The 14,333-nt window shown below is 39.5% G+C and overlaps 1 long non-coding RNA gene across 1 annotated transcript in view; it reads left to right on the top strand.

Moving 5' to 3' along the window:
- Positions 1–9,225: 9,225 nt before the first annotated feature.
- Positions 9,226–14,333, top strand: part of LOC102470241 (uncharacterized) — a 22,920-nt gene continuing 17,812 nt past the window's right edge. Inside the window, exon 1 of the long non-coding RNA XR_003548812.1 lies at positions 9,226–9,342. This is a non-coding gene — a long non-coding RNA (uncharacterized LOC102470241). The remainder of the gene's footprint in view (positions 9,343–14,333) is intronic.

Here is a 14,333-nt window from a genome sequence, read left to right as displayed (position 1 = left end):
CAGTAAAACTGTTCGTATCGAAATTAAAAAAAAAATGCATATTTGATGACTGCAGTAAACTATATAGCCCCAGCTAGGTACTACTTTATAGTGTGTTCATTCTACTCACTGAGGTTTATGCCTAAAGTCAGACTTGGGTTCATGTATAGGTATATATCAGCTGTGCTAGCTATTGGATATATTTAGACTAAGTTCATTAGCAAATCAATTAAATGGGGGGGAAAGGCATAGAAAGCAACCATGGATACCAGGGACATGGCAGAGGGTGAGGGATAGGGAATCAAGGATGGCAAAACAAAAAACAAAGTATACACAGAAGAATTGGAAAATTATTTGCTAATAACATGTATGTTGATGTACTTGATTGAGCCAATATACAGTGTATTTTGGATGGAAAATTCATTTGTATGCTGTAATGATGTATAGTGAATTAATGTAAAAAATAAATAAATTTAAAGAGAAAAAATAAAACAAAACAAAACAAAAAAGTATGGTCATTGGAAAAGCTACATCGGAATCACGTGAGATGCTTTCAAACATAAGATAGCTGAGACCCATCTTGTTAATTTGATTCAGTACATCTGGGACAAGATCTAGGCTTATATATATGATTTTTATGCAACTGAAGTTTGAAAAATACTATTCCAGTTACTATGCTTCCACCCTTGAAAACTCTTTTTGACTTGATAAGCTGGTCCACAGAAGTCATGGATACATCTGCAAACAACAGTATACGATATGCTAAATATAGCTGAATTTATTAGATTACTGTGGGAATAGTGTAGATTTTGAGAACAAATATACCTGAGCTCTGATCTCCTCTGCTACTTAGTAGTTATGCAATTAACAGGCATTTTCCTGAACATCTATGAGCCTTATTTGCTACTGTTGCAAAATATTGATTACAATAGCTTGATGGATTATTGTGAAGAGGAAACAGCGTATGTGTGTACAATGCCTGGCACATAGCTGCCACTCAATAAATAATAGGTATCTTTATTATTAAACATCTAACACTATATAAAATAGGACACCATACCTTAATAGAGTGGAGTGTTGCTGCATCAGGGGTCAGAGCTTTCAAAATGTTTTGAACCACTGTAGTGGTTCTGCACAATAGCACTGAAATCAAGCTGTTCAGGTTTAAATCCCAGCTGGCCCACTTTCTCATGTATTACCTGGAAGATAAATCAGAACCTTGTTTGCCTTCTGGAAGTGAAACTTTTGCTAATATTGTTAAGCCCAAAACTTGTTCACTATTCAGTCAAATCAGTTGTGAAATGGAAATAATACTATTTCATGGGATTATAGTAAAAATTAAATTAGACTATTCAAATAATCCACAACAGTCTCTGGCATGTGGTTCTTTTAAAAAAATTAAAAAAAAAGAAAACTCCAATGTCTGTTGTTATTCAATATACACATTATGTGACTACGGACGCAATATGTTCAGATGTAAACTCATCATTTCTCTGTCCTCTGAGTTTGCCACACCTTTATTTTCATCTCACTGATTTTATTACCGTTTATCAAATAACTCTAGCTATAATGACAGCAAACCAACCTAAGTACATGACACCTTCTAAGGACTTTGATATTAAATTATTTTTAGTCACAGAATGTATAAAGGGTAGGCCCTAATATCCCGACTTTAAGTGAAATGGAGAAGGTACATAATCTGCCCAAAGCTTTCTCATTAACAGCAGAACCAAAATTTAAACCTAGGTAGTCTAGCCTTACTTGATACTGCTTCTAGAGATTTTGGAGTTATTTTTAAAATCTCTATGTATAGGGCTAGCAGATGGCGTAGCAGTGAAGTCACTGGACTCCCACATGGCCAATTGTGGTTCAAGTTCCAGACCTTGCAGCTTAAAAATCAAGCTGGGTGCATGTGCATGCCCAAGATGCCAGAGAAGGGATTGTAGTGTGGCCCTTCCCTTGGGTTGTGATTTCTCATTTTATCTCTCGCTGTCTCTCTCTCTTTCTCTCTGTCTCTGGCAAATGCATGTGCCCTAAGGCAAAAACCTCTTTTAAAAAATCTCTATCGACCTATTTATTTACAGTAGAGCATATGTGCATGTACATGAGAGGAAAAACAGAGAGGAGCACCCTCCACAGAGCCCGTGTATCTCTTCCCTCCAACCCTCCAATCCGTGGGGTCTCTGGCACTCACTCGCACAGGTGCCCAGCACATTTCAGAGGATCCAGACTGCAGCTGCTACGTGAGGTACAGCATTTCCATGTGAGGTACAGCATTTCCTCGGCAGGGCAGCAACCTGCTGTGCCACAGGGCCAGCACTACAATAACTGCGGAGGTACCCAGTCCTCTTAGATTCCTCTTAACCCCCTCTCCGTGCACACTCATACAGATCTAGTCCAGGCCCTATTTACCTTGTGCTTGAACTGTGGTCTCCCTGCTGTCAGTTTCTCATTTCAATACTTCCATCAACCCAACTAGTCAGAAATATTTCTAAAACACAGATCTGATAAATATAACTCTCCTTTAGTTAAAAAAAAATGTATTAGCACTTCTATTTCTACCACATGGGACCCAAATGGTTTTGTAAGGCAGTAGGGCGCCTAGGACAGTACCTCAGATATAAAGTTGCATTTATTGCATTTTATTTTCATCAATATGAACATGTCTTTTATCTCCACTAAATTGGGCCATTTTTGAAGGTAGGAACACTGTTATTCCTCAAGCCTCAACAGTTCACAGGTATAAATGGGGTCACTGTATTATTAATAGGTGAGTCATTTTTTTTTAAGAATTATTTAAATTATTTATTTATTTATTTAAATTTGACCAGAGAGTGATAGAGAGAGAGAGAGAGAGAGAGAGAGAGGGAAAGTCAGAAATAGCTGCCGGGCCTGGGCCTCGAACCACGGTTGGCCCTTAAACACCATGCCACCCACCAACCCACTAGGTGAGTCCTAACGATTCATCTAAACTTCAAGTTTAGAACTTCTAGTCTCAACAAAGTCCTCCTCTACCATAAAGGATTCCTCAGAGATGTTGTAACATGCTCAGTCATAAATTCACTCCCACTATAGCGATTCTCTCCCCAGATGAAGAGTGACAGTGATGTTTCTCCCACCCTTCCTCTGACCTTCTCTTCTCAGCTGGTCATCATAAACATAGGTGCCGACGTAGGAAACAGTGGTCTTTTTCTTCATGACATACTGTGAGAGCGGTGCTCATGAAAGATTTCTTCGACTTGTGTTTACTGAAGCAGTTTTTAGTTGTATCACGTAGAGTCCTCTAGCTCCCTAGGCATCAGACATGCTCTCAAGGATCTAGCAAGGGCAGATTTGACATATGGTTATACCTCAGTATTAGAATCTTTCCTTCTCTCCAACAATGGCTTAATTTATTGGTCCAGTTCATTTGTTCTTCTCTTAGGATGACCTTTTAGGAGTTACCTAAACCAAATTGGTAAAACTTTTATGGGGCCACTCATAAAATTGGCCTGATGTATTTAAAATTATTTGAACCCCAAAGCACTCATAGTTAATATTCAAAATATAATCCAAGGTTTTCTGTCTTACTTCTTTCTACTCCTTCCCCAACTTCATGCCTAGCATAGAGCTTTGTGCATACTAGAACCTCAAATGCATTTAAACATGTAATTAAAAAAATAAAAAGTGGGACCAGCAGTTAGCGTAATGGCTATGTTGCTGGACTGCCATGTAGTCGACCGCAGTTCATGGCTTAAAACTCCCATCAGGCGCGTGTGTGTGCGTGCCCAAGATCCTGAGAGGAGAATGGAGGAGAAGGGATTGCAGCGTGGCCAGCCCCCATGGTGGGTGATTTCTCGCTTTCTGTCTCTCTGTCTCTCTCTGTCTGTCTGGTGAGTGCACACGCCCTATAGCAAAAACCTCTCAAAAAATAAATAAAAAATAAAAAGTTATGCTATGTGAGCAGAGATTCAGTTTATCTGAGGAAAGGAACATAAATTAGGATGAGGTTACCTTGCCCTCCAGTCCCAAATTGCACAGAAATCCTGAAGTTTAAGGATAAAAAACATGACTTTCAACTGAGATTAGTTTGGTTGTCACTAGGAATCTGATGACTACAGTCTATCTATACCTATGTTCTGGCATGCCAAAGGAATCTGGTTCACAAGTGAACTGTCCAAAATCACATGCCACACCCTTGGGCTGAAGCAAGAGGAAATTGACTCATTTTTCTTGTGACCAAATGCATATACAGAATTGCTTCATTTCTCTGTTCACACTTTTGTAAGACCATTTCTTTATCTGAGTCATGTAATGCAAATCTTTTATGTTTTATCTTTTAATTTTATGTTCAAGATTTTTAAAAATATGACTTTCATGTTGTTGTTTTTCATTTAAAAATATGTGGGGGACCAGCAGGTGGCTTGGAGGTTGTGGTACTGGACACTCCCACATGGCCAGCAATGGTTCAAGTCCCAGACCTGGTGGCTTGCTTTCTCTCTCTCTCTCTCTGTGTCATTCTGGCCAAGTTAAAAAATAAATAAACAAAATTTAAAAATGTGTTTTGATGAAACTGCAGCCTACCAATGAATGTAGTGTTAAAGGAGAAAATGCATCCAATGGCTTACAAGATTAGAGTTTTAAACACTAAAGTGTCTTCATTCACTAGTATGAATACGTTTCATTTAAAAAGTAATTAGGAGGGGTGAGATGGACAACTAGGAATATCCATGTGGCAGTTCTCTGGTAGGAAAGCCCCCAAAAGTCGCATGGATGGCTGTACCTGGAGCAGAGGAGTGAGGTGAGATCACAAGGGCATGATTGTGCGGAGTATCAGGAGCACTGAGTCTCACTCAAGCAGAAGATGGAAGAAAGAGGTCAATTGCCTAAACTTGGAAAGAAATCGGAGATGACTGAAGCCTATTACAATGGAAGGGAGGTGAGCAGAACTCCCCTCTAAAGCTTCCAGCTTCCAGCTCTTTGCTTCTACCTTGAACCCCAGCACTTACCAACCACAGTAGAGGACATAGAGGAACACAGACCACCAGATCATCTTGGGGAGTGGCAAGGATATGCCACTCCAGAGAAAATGCTGAATTACCAACCCAAACCCAAGGCATACAGCACCAGAGAGTCAGGACAACATTCCCACTACCACTTTCCTTCCCCAGGACAACAGAAGCACTCCCGTTGCCTTACTGCAGCTTCTTCAGATCTCCCTGAATAGACGTACCAGTGGAGGGGTGGGAAGGAGGTGCCAGAGATCTCTCCTCTAGGAGAGGGGAAAGATGGGGCATTGTCTAACCAGCTATCTAGCCTGAGAAGCCCAGTCCCTGTGAGGGCAACTCCTCATGGACTGCAGCCTGGCTGCACCCCTCCCTCCAACTGCACAGACATGGACAGGCTGGCAGACTCCTGCAACTCTGCTACCCAGCATGTTCAGCTTTCAACAAAGGTGCAGGCAGACTAGGGGCCAGCAGATGGCGTAATGGTTACGTTGCTGGACTGCCATGTAGTTAACCACGGTTTGAGTCCTGGACCCAGAGGCTTAAAACTCATGCAGAGCGTATATACCCAAAATCCCAATAAGAGAATGGAGAAGGGACTGCAGCGTGGCCATACCCACTTTTCTCGCTTTCTGTCTCTCTGTCTCTTCAGTACAACAAAAATCTCTTCAACCTGGCAGCTTACTCTCTCTCTCTCATTCTGTCTCTCTCCGGTCAAATTAAAAATAAATAAATACATAAATATAGTAAAATAATTCTTTAAAAAATTTAAAAATTAAAAAAAGGAAATACGTACATACATACATACAGGTAGACTTACAATTTAAACTTGACCCTTGACACTTGAGTCCTGCCCCCTCAGTCACTACAACTGCAAAGACACGTGCAGATGGTCAGATCCACGCTGCTTGTACCAGGAAACCTGAGCTGTTTTCACCGCTAGACCACCCAGCTTGAGCCACCAGAAGTGAGATGTTCTTGCATAGTCTCTCAGCCCGGCCCTCAGGCCCAGTGGGCAGACATAGACATCTCTAGCCTCTTCCCCTAGCTCCAAAGACATATAGCAACTCCATTCCTCCCTGTAGCTGCACAGTGGCGGTACACAGTTCCCACTCAGCCTCACATCCATGTGAGAAGGCATGCGCAGCCCAATTTTGAGCCAATAACAACCCTGCCACAACCACCTGTATTGAACCACATGCAGAGGGGTGACATGGCTGTGGAGAGAATCAGACACTGGAATTGGCAGCTTCCTCTATCTCCAGGGATTGCACAGATGGCTAACTAAACAACGATAGTAGCCACCCCTGAGTCACAAGTTCTCAACCAATATCATTCCTGTGTGCACCTGATCCAGGCAGAAGACATTACTTACTTTGGGTTAATATTTTCACTCAGCTACCTCCCTTAAGAAGGATCCTGAACCCTACAAAGTGTCTGAGAACTCAGGTAACTGCACTTCATGGCAGTAGTTGCCACCAGTTCAAGAAAATCCACCCCTCAATAGGTGAAACACCAGGGTAAAACACTAACATTACCTAGAACCCAAAATGCTGGCCCAGACATCCCCGATCCCCAGTTAAAATACCTAAAATATACAAAGTATTCAGTAAATAAAGGCATAAATAAATATATTTTTCTTCTCTCAGATTTTTGCTCTAGGGCACATGTGCTTGCCAAAGACAAAGACAGAGGGAAAGTGAGAACCACTCCCCAGGGGGGTGGCAATACTGCAACCCATTCTCCTTGTTTTACCTCTCAGGATTTGGGGCACACACACACGCTTGGAGTGATTTTCAAGGCACTGGGTCTGGGACCTGAACTACACAGCCAGTCATGTGGAATGTGGGATCCAGCCACCTTTATCTCCATGCCACCTGCTTGCCTCCAAATGAATTTTTTTAAACAAAATGCTGCAAATATAAAACCTAGCCCAGAAATTAGAAATAAGCAAGTACTCCATCAGACGCCCCCCAAAAAAATCAATGCATAAACACAAGAAACATTAAAATACAAGAAAATATCTCTCCCTCAAATGAACAGAAATCGACTCAGCAGGATATTTTGATTGCTGTCTTCTCAGTTTAGTTCCTGGTATAAGATATTCAATTAAACTATCACCTAAATGAAAAAGCTAATGATTGTACAATTAAATTTTTGGTTAATGTAATTGAATTAGTTGTGACTTAGTGTATAAAGGAATTTCATCTGCTACTGACAGAAGTATCAAGACCAAAACAAACCAAAAGTGTCAGTTACAAACATGCAGTTCACTTGTCAAAACATATTATCTGGTCTAGGGACCAGCAGTTGGCATAATGGCTATGTCGCTGGACTCCCATGTAGTCGACGGTGGTTCAAGTCCTGGACCCGGTGGCTTAAACTCATGCCAGGCACATGTGTATGCATGCTCAAGATCCCAGGAGGAGAATGAAGGAGAAGGGACTACAGCGTGGCCATCCCCCATGGGAGGTGACTTCTCACTCTCCTTCTTACTGTCTCTGTCTCTTTCTTTCTGGTGAGTGCACACACCCTAAGCAAAAATCTCTTTAAAAAATACTGCATATCTAGTTTTTACAAAACCATTTTTGGGAGCTGGCAGGTGCCATGGTGGTTAAGGGCACTGGACTCTCACAGGGCCAACTGCGGTTCAAGTACTGGACCTAGTGCCTTGCTTTCTCACTTGCCCTCTCTCTCGCTTTGTCCCTTTCTGGTCAAATTTAAATAAATAAATAAAGCTTAAAATTTTTAAAAATTTATTTACTTTTCATTATTTTAAATCGAGGGGTACAGCATCACACAGATTCTGTGTCCAATGGCCCAATGACCTTAGCAGGAAGGTTGCTTTGGAAGCTTGAACTATGTCAGTTTCCATAGGCACTGTTTCCTTTCCTCAGATTACTCTGGTTTTATTTGGTTTGCCACCAGGAGTCATTGAGTTGTTTTTTGCTTTGTACACATAAGCATACCTCTTGCCTAAACAGAATTCAGTTTCATCTCTGGCATGAACACCTTCAGTTTTAAGGAGAGCTGTGTGTTCCCTTTACTTTCTGAGACCCCACTTAGAGCCAACAGAAGTGACCTAGGACGACAGTCTTCCAGACATTCTTGCCTTTGAGAAGTCCTGTCCCCAGCAGGCTTATACAGGCTCCAAGATGATGGAAAGACTTAAACTATATTTTTTAAAATGAAAATAATAAAGAGTATAAAATGAAAACAGAGATCAAGTTCAGACGCTGGATCTGGGATATAAAATGACAACATGGAGAAAAGTGTTAACTTCAAACAGCAAATTTTTACTTCATTCAAACCACTTTCTACAAAGAAAATACAAAAGATTATAAAGACGAGGGACCAGTAGATGGCTTAATGGTTGTCACTGAACTCCCATGTTGTCAACCATGGTTCAAGTCCTGGACCCAGTGGCTTAAAACTCATGTTGGGTGCATGTGCATGCATGCTCAAAATCCCAAGAAGAGACTGGAGAAGGAATTACGGCATGGTCATTCCCCCTGGGAGGTGATTTCTCACTTTCTCTCTGTCTTTTTCTGTCTCACCAGCAAACGCACACACTCTATAAGCAAAAAATCTCTCTCTAAAAAAAAAAAGGTAATGAAGATAATTTAATATATAGGCTTATCAAATATGTTGATAACAGTCTTAAAAGCTTAAAATCTTCTAAATTAATAAGCTATCTGTAGGGCCAGCAGATGGCATGATGGTTAAGGTGTTAGATCCCACATGGCCAACTCAGTAGTTCAAGTCCTGGTTCCAGCGGCTTGAAACACACCAGATGTGAGAGTGTCCAAAATTCTGAGAGGAGAATAAAGAAGAAGCAATTGGTGCTTGGCCATCCTTCCTGAGGGGTGATTTCTCACTTTCTCTGTATACCTCTCTCTTTCCCCTCCTCTCTCCCTGCCTTCCTCTAGTGAGCACACATGTCCTATGGCAAAAAATAAAAAAAAAAAAGCTATCTGTAAACAATTGGCTGAGTTTATTGATGAAGGAAAAAAATACATTCAACTTCCCAGCTTAATTTCTTAGTTATTCCACTATTGTTAGTGATAAAGCCATATCATCATTAAAGCATATTGTGAGACAGAAAACAACTATGCATTTTCTTTCATCATGTGTAGATACGGTAAGTACTATATGTACAACTTTCAATCTCAGCTAACTAAAAATCGTGCAAAGTTAAGTTCAATAATATCTGTTGCCTTGTGTCAGAAATTGGAAACACTGGTTATTTCCAGGGCTTTGATTGGAATATCATATCTAAAGATATGACCTGAAAGCTAAGGACCTAAAGTAGATCTCAAGAAAGCCAACGGAAGGCTTGGAAAGATTTCCTGGAACTACAAACAGCTCTGCCTGGCAGGTAAGTAAAGAAAGTCACTTCCTGACAGGCCCAGAAAACTCTCAAGTACAGATACTTAAAGCCACAGTCAGAAGGTGGATTCCTGATGTGGAAGGCTTTTTAAAGAGTCTAATCTGAAGTTCTTATAAAAGGTGCCAACAAAGCCCACTACATCAATTAGTGTTCTTATGAGGCTTTGTATAAATAATAGACCAAATTGAGACTAAACTTATTTTTTTTTGCAAATAAGTTAGTTTATGCCTCTCTTTAGTAAAACGGGGAATGGAGAGAGAAAAAAAGTTTCAGAAGAAGATTATAGTGCACTTGTTACAAGATTTTAGCTTTGTTCACATCTGTTTTTTGAGGTTTTAGTATCTACCTACTGTTTGAACAGAATCTTAACCTTTTTCCTGACTTTAAGTCTTAAGCAAATGTTTCTCAACATTTTAAAATTTTGATTTATTAAGAAACTGCTTTTCTTGAAATTAAAATACATAAAAAATAAACAAACAAAAAATAAATTTAAAACATTCCTACTTAATGACCACAGTAAGCTATATAGCCTCAGTTAGGTGCCACTTTATAGTTCATTCTAGTCACTTTATATGTTCATTCTAGTCACTGAGTTTTATACCTAAAGTCAGACATGTGTTCGTAGATATGTTTATATCAATTTATTATTGAAAATATTTAATTAAGACTTTTTGTGAATCAATAAAAATGTGAAAAAAAACAAACATGGAAAGCAATTATAGATACCAGAGACAGTATGGGAGGAGGGTGAAAAATGGCAGAGGGTGAGAAGTAGGGAATCAAGGGGGGAAAAAGAAGTAAAGTACATAAAAAACGAGAAATGAAAAAGTGTTTGTTGAAGATAACATGTAAGGTAATATCTTTGATTGAGTCAATTTACTGTGTATTCTGGATGGGCAAACTCATTCTGTATGCTGCAATGATAGTGAATTAATGTAAAAAACTAAATTTAAAATAAAAATAATAAAATATAAAAACTGTGCAGCGTGACAAGAGTAGTTCATTTACTTTTTACCATTGCAGGTCATTGAGAAGTGACACTTCCCACAAATTTGTGCAGATTGTATAATCCAACTTGCGAGAAAAAGCTACATAAAGTTTCAGTTTGTTAGATACATGTAGCAAAATCAACATATGTTGTTTAAATATAACCTCACATGAAACTCAATGAGATTTATTTACAGAAGTAGAAAATATAATGTAGGTATTATAAAAAATTTTTAAATAGGGGCCAGCAGGTGGTGTGGTGGTTGAGGCGCTAGATTCCTGCATGGCTGACCATGGTTCAAGTCCTGGACCTGGTGGCTTGCTTTCTCACTTTCTCTCTCTGGTAAAATTAAAATAAATAAGTAGAATTAAATAACCATTGAAAACAAATTTATTAAATATTTTATAATAGAGAATTTCAAAGAAGCACAAAAGTAGAGAGACTGATGATGAATGAGAAGTGATACTTCTGTTCCCCCATGTATCTAACATGTGGCTGTAACAGTTACCAACCCACATACAATGCAGCAACCTAGCATCCAAAGACATTCTGCTCACTTTACCCAGTGAAAATGAATTAGTAAATATCAATATCACTTGGTCAAATATTCTTTTTTTCTAGTTGAAAACAACTGTTACTTGACAAACATTTCGAAAGAAACTATTTAAGGGATAACACTTCTTCTTTTTTTTTTTTTTTTTCTTTTTCTAATTTAGTCAGAGGGCTTGTGCTCACCAGAGAGACCAAGAAAGAGAGAGAAAGCACTCCTCCATGGGAAATGGTCACACCACAATCTGCTCTCCCTTATTTCTCCCTTTCAGGATTTTGGGTGCATACACACACACACACACACACACACACACACTCACACACTCACACTCACACACACGTGCCTGCTTTTCAAGCTTCCAGGTCCAGGACTCAAACTGTGCAGTGGACCATGAGGTACCCAGCTGCATTAACCTCCATGGGACCAGCTAGCCAAATAACAACACGTTTGTTTTCCTTTCTTACAGGCTTTTGCCATACAGTGCCTTTGCTAGCCTGAGAGAGACAGAGAGAGAAAATGAAAGGGAAAGTGAGAAATCAACCACCAGAGGGGATGGCCATGCTGAATTCCCTTCTCCTTCATGAGATTTTGGGCATACATGCACATGTACCCAGTGTGATCTTTTTTTCAGAGTCCCCTGTTAAAGAGTATTAGGCTGGTTAAAGTTATACACAGATAACTCATGGGTTTTTTTCTTAGGAACCAAACCAAAGGTTGATAGACCTTTTCAGTTGTTTCTATTTTTGGTTATTAAATAGCACCATGAACATTGTGTAAAAATCTTTGTATGGACAAATACTTCCTTCCTCTGGTAGACACCTACAAGTAGAATGACTAAATCATATAGATAGCAAAGGAGTATTTAACAAGAAACTGCCTTAGTATTTTCTAAAGTGGTTGATCCTCTATCCTTGGCAAAGTCCTTTACTGCAAAATCTACTTTATCTAACAATAATATTGCCATTCAGCTTCCTTTTAACTGGTGTTACCATCGTTATCTTTTTTCGGTTTAACCTATTGGGTTTTACATTATTTAGTGTCTTGTAGGCATATTATTGCGACTTGCTTTTTTATCCAACCCAACAATAGTTATAACAGGGATGTACACTATATAGCCAAGAGTTCCTAACTAGAGGTCGGTTGTTCCTTACTCCTGAAATATTTGGCAATCTCTGGACATATTTTTCTATTTCCCTTGAAAAAGTTAAAAAATATTCTTAGCTTATGGACAGTAACATGTTGCAGACCATAATTTGCTGGTCCTTGGTGTATTCCTATCTGCCCAAAAGATTTCTTTCAATGTTTCTTGTATTACAGATTGACTAGCAATGAATTTTCTTCAGCTTTTGTCTAATAAAAGACTTTGACTTTGTGTTTCAAAGATATTTTCTTTTTTTTTAAAAAAAAAGGATTTTATTTATTTATTATTATTATTTTCACATGAATTTTGCTATTGAAAGACAGAGAGGAAGAATGAGAAAGCAAGCCACCAGGACCAGGACTCGAACTGTGGTTGACCATGTGGGAATTCCAGGGCTTCAACCACACCACCTGCTGGTCCCTCAAAGATATTTTCTATGAGCATAGAATTGACAGGATTTTTCCCCAGTGTTTGAAATACGTTGTTCTGCTGACTTTTCAAAATACTTTCTAAAAATCTGGTGTCATTCTTACCTTTGTAAACGTGTTCCCAAATTGCTTGGAAATTACCTTTTTCCCTCTGGCCCCTTAAAATTTATCTTTTACCTTTGCTATAAACAACCTTTTATTATAGTGTACTTTGGTATAGCTTTTTTCACGCTTTTGGTGATTGGGGTTCTGAGTTTTCCTTGGTTGTGAGTTTATGGTTCCCACCAAATTTGGAAACCTTTTTTAAAATTTTAACTGTGGGACCAGCAGATGGTATGTTTATCACATCTCTGGACTCCCACATAGTTGACCAGGTTTGAATTCATACTGGGAACATGTGCATGCATGCCCAAAATCCTGAGAGGAGAATGGAGGAGAAGGGATTGCGGAATGGCTACCACTCTGGGGGGCTGATTTCTCACTTTCTGTCTCTGGTGAGTGCACCCTATAGCAAAAATCTTTTTATAAATCTTATTTTTTTTTATACATTCAATCCCTATACATCATTTGGCTTGTAAAGAGAATTTACTCATATGAAATACACCTCAGACCAGTCCAGTTGAGAATACTATACACATTATCAACAGGTAATAAACCACTCCTGTGTCCCACAAATGTCTTGCCTATTTTTTCTCCCTAATTTCCTTCCCAATACTCTTCCCCTCTCCCACCCTCTTTCCACACTGTCTCCAGTGTCCATAACTGTTTTCAAAACTTTTATGTCCTCCAATCTTTCAGTCTCTACCGTAGAGTGCAGACAGTTGGCATACATGAGTGGAGATGCAAAAAAACTTAAAAAAAAATTATTTGTAACTGTTCTATGTGGTATTGCTTTGTTCTTTTTCAGTTTGTTATTGGTGTATAAAAATGCTGATTTTTGTGTTTTATTTTTAGAGGGCACATGTGCTTGCCAGAGCCACACAAAGAGGAAAAAAACACCCACAATGAGTTGTTGTCATGCCACAGACTCTTCCCCTCTATATCTCCACCTTGTCAGGATTTTGTGCGTACATCCGCATGTGCCCTGTATCTTTCATGATGCCAGAGCCAGGGCATGAACTTTGTGATCGGCCATGTAGGATCCTACTCTCTTTTTCTGTTTTTTTTTTCTTTTTTTGGAGAGGTTTTTGTTTGTTTGTTTTTGTTTTTGTTTTTGTTTTTGTTTTGCTACAGGGTGTGTGCGCTCGCCAGACAGACAGAGAGAGACAGAAAGACAGAAAGCAAGAAATCACTCCCCCAGGGGGGATGGCCACGCCACAATCCCTTCTCCTCCATTCTCCTCTCGGGATCTTGGGCATGCACGCACATGCGCCCGGCATGAGTTTAAGCCACCGGGTCCAGGACTCGAACTACAGTTGACTGACTACGTGGGAGTCCAGTGACATAGCCATTATGCTAACTGCTGGTCCCTAGGATTCTACTCTCTTAACCTAGTGACTTGCTTTCTAATTTTCTCTCTCTGGTGAGTGTACTTGTCCTATGGCAAATTTTTTAAAAATCATGATAATAAATAAAATTAAATAATTCTTTAAAAACAAGAATAAAATAATTATTTTTTTAAAAAGTCTATATGGGACCAGCAGATAGCATAATGGCATCACTGGACTCCCATGTAGTCTACTGTGGTTCGAGGCCCAGACCCAGTGGCTTAAACTCACGTGCCCAAGATCCTGAGAGGAAAATGGAGGAGAAGGGATTGTGGCATGGCCATCCCCCCTGGGGGGTGATTTCTCACTCTCTGACTATCTCTCTGTCTCTGTCTTTTTTTTTTTTTTGGAGAGATTTTCACTATCGGCGGGGTGGGCTGGCCCG

The sequence above is a fragment of the Tupaia chinensis genome, unplaced genomic scaffold, assembly GCF_000334495.1.
Source record: "Tupaia chinensis unplaced genomic scaffold, TupChi_1.0 Scaffold000138_1, whole genome shotgun sequence".
Lineage (NCBI taxonomy): Eukaryota > Metazoa > Chordata > Mammalia > Scandentia > Tupaiidae > Tupaia > Tupaia belangeri.
The sequence above is the reverse complement of the archived record's forward strand: the minus strand, read 5'-3'. Positions and strand labels throughout refer to the sequence as shown.